Here is a 3,042-nt window from a genome sequence, read left to right on the forward strand (position 1 = left end):
GACAGACATTCCCAGCTCTACTAGTACATGAACAAAACTATGATCACTCTGGAGAAGATCCTAAGGTTGAGCAGAAGGTCAAGGTAAAAACTGAGAAGGCAGGAGGAGTGAAAAAGCAGGACTGCCCCAGCCCTTGGGCCTATCAGTCTTGTGTACATCTTCTTCCTGTTCCATGGGGAATGAAGAGTGATTGGTCTGAGAACATTCTTAGGGGCTTTTCTGATGTTTTGTCTGGAAGAAATCAGAAACTTCTAGAATCAAAAAAATTTTACAATATTCCATGATGATTCCAACTGGAATCAAGGGATTCCCGCCCTCCCCCAGGGCCTTTCAAATGTTGGTGTGTCACTTGTGCCACCCTGTCGAATGCACAGGGTGCAGGACTGCAACTCTGAAGAGGCAAACAGGTCTCCCAGGTTCTGAAGAACCTTGACTCACCTGTGTATTCTGATTCCTACAAGTCCATGTGAGCTAACACAACTCTTCCTGCACATGTGCAAAGTCACATGAATGTAGCTTTTGAGACAAGTGTCCATCTCTCAGTGGCCTATGAAAATTCAACATCAACATATGCATATTCCCTTGACGACTTTATTGGGTTCTTTTTTGATTTAACTTGGATTTTCACTGAGTCCTTTTACCTACTGACCAGTAGAAAAGTTATGCACACAAGCCTACCTACCTCAAAAGTAGTAACTCAGGGAAAAGCCCTGTGGTGTAGCAGATAAAGCTGCTGCCTACATGCCAGCATCTGATATGGGTGCTGGGTTGAGTCCTGGCTGCTCCACTTACAATGCAGCTCTCTGCTATGGCCTGGGCCGGGCCCAGCCATACGGAGCCTCTCATGGGGGTCAGATGCGGGCTACCCATGAGGCCGGTGCTGGTTGCCACTGCCTGTGCTAGTGCTGCCGCACCAGCCCCATGCCGGTGATGCCCATCCTGCGGCGGGTGCGCTCCTTCCATGGCCCGCACACCAGCTGCCTGCACGAGGCCTGCGGGCCTGTGTGCACCTAGTACCTGGTGCACACCAAGTAATAGAACTTTGAGGTGTACCTGAAGACGCGCTGGCTGTATGGCCTCATCCGCTTCCTGCTCTACTTCAGCTGCAGCCTGCTCACTGCAGCGCTCTGGGGCGCGCTGGCCAAGCTCTTCTGCCTGCAGTACCTGGGCGTGCGTGCTGCTCCGCTTCCAGCTCCAGCTGTCGCTGCTGTTGCTGCTGCTGCTGCTGCTGCTGCTTGGCTGCTGGCGGCTGGACTTCAGGCTGCTCAATGAGCTGCTTGTCTATGCCACCCACGTCTCCATGCTGCTGGTCAGGAGGCTGGGCTGGTGCTTCCTGGTCTTCGTGGACATGTGAAGCCCACACCGTGGGGGATGCCAGGTGCCAGCCAAGGGAGGTGCCCGCTGCCGCCCCGAACCTGCCCCAGCCACTGAGAAACCCAGGGGTGTCCAGCTGGGCAGGAAGGGGGCCCAGACCCCCTGCTGACGCCCCTGCTGCGAGGTCGCGCTGGTCCCCAGGTGCTGGGGGGCTGACACCCGTGTTGAGGATGGCAAGTCTGCCCCAGGCAGGGCCCCCACTTCCGCTGCACACAATCTTTTGCAGTAAACTTCGCTGTCTCCTTGAGGCTTTGTTTTCTGCTAATTCGCTCGCGGTATCGGAACCCCCCCTGCTGAGGGCACAGGGTGGCAGGAGGGGTGCGACTGTCCCCCCGCTCAAACTCCGCCGCCCTGTCTCCAGTGCCTGGTCAATTCTTTATGATGTGAACCTCTTTCTCTCTGTCTAATTCTGCCTCTCTGTAACTCTGTCTTTCAGGTACATAAATAAAATCTTTAAATAAAAAAAGCAGTAACTAACTCAGAGAGAGACTTGGTGTTAGACATTCTAGTCAAAGACCTGAAAATGAAGCAACTACTTTCTACTGAAATTCAACAGACCCCAAAATAGAAATCCACATGCCAATTCTACCTGCCCATGAGTTCTCAGCACTGGTACCACTTTATCACTGTTGTTTTTCCAAAGGACCCTTATATATGTAAGTTACTGAATACCTGTGCCCATTTTGTCTCATATTGTGCATAAAATTTACAGTTTACAACATTTTCACATTTTTTTAACTTTTATTTAATGAATATAAATTTCCAAAGTACGATTTATGGATTACAATGGCTTCCCCCACATACCGTCCCTCCCACCCACTACCCTCCCCTTTCCCACTCCCTCTCCCCTTCCATTCACATCAAGATTCATTTTTGATTATCTTAATATACAGAAGATCAGCTTAGTATACATTAAGTAAGGATTTCAACAGTTTGCTCCCACACAGAAACATACAGTGAAAAATAATAAATGATGTTTTTTTTAAATGATGATGAAATCAGATCAGACCTATTGTCATGTTTAATCCCAGTGAGAGTCAAGTTGGGAGTTGATAATTTCTTTTTTTTTTTTTTTTTTACAGAGGATCAGTTTAGTATACATTAAGTGAAGATTTCAACAGTTTGCACCCCCATAGAAACACAAAGTGAAATATATTGTTTGAGTACTCGTTATAGCATTAAATCTCAATACACAGCACATTAAGGACAGAGATCCTACATGAGGAGTAAGTGCACAGTGACTCCTGTTGTTGACTTTACAAATTGACACTCCTGTCTATGGCATCAGTAATCTCCCTATGCTCCACTCATGAGTTTCCAAGGCTATGGAAGCCCTCTGAGTTCTCCGATTCTTATCTTGTTTAGACAAGGTCATAGTCAAAGTGGAGGTTCTCTCCTCCCTTCAGAGAAAGGTACCTCCTTCTTTGAAGACCTGTTCTTTCCACTGGGATCTCACTCGCAGAGATCTTTTGCCAGAGTGTCTTGGCTTTCCATGCCTGAAATACTCTCATGGGCTTTTCAGCCAGATCCGAATGCCTTTAGGGCTGATTCTGAGGCCAGAGTGCTATTTAGGACATCTGCCATTCTATGAGTCTGCTGAGTATCTCACTTCCCATGTTGGATCACTCTCCCCTTTATTTATTCCATCGGTTAGTGTTAGCAGGTACT

The 3,042-nt window shown here is 48.2% G+C and overlaps 1 pseudogene; it reads left to right on the plus strand.

Moving 5' to 3' along the window:
• Positions 1 to 921: 921 nt before the first annotated feature.
• On the plus strand, positions 922 to 1,354 carry LOC149121634 (transmembrane protein 250 pseudogene; annotated as a pseudogene).
• The last annotated feature ends 1,688 nt before the right edge of the window (positions 1,355 to 3,042 follow it).

This window comes from Oryctolagus cuniculus, chromosome 16, assembly GCF_051225735.1.
Source record: "Oryctolagus cuniculus isolate XC-2025 breed Fujian yellow rabbit chromosome 16, ASM5122573v1, whole genome shotgun sequence".
NCBI classification, from domain to species: domain Eukaryota; kingdom Metazoa; phylum Chordata; class Mammalia; order Lagomorpha; family Leporidae; genus Oryctolagus; species Oryctolagus cuniculus.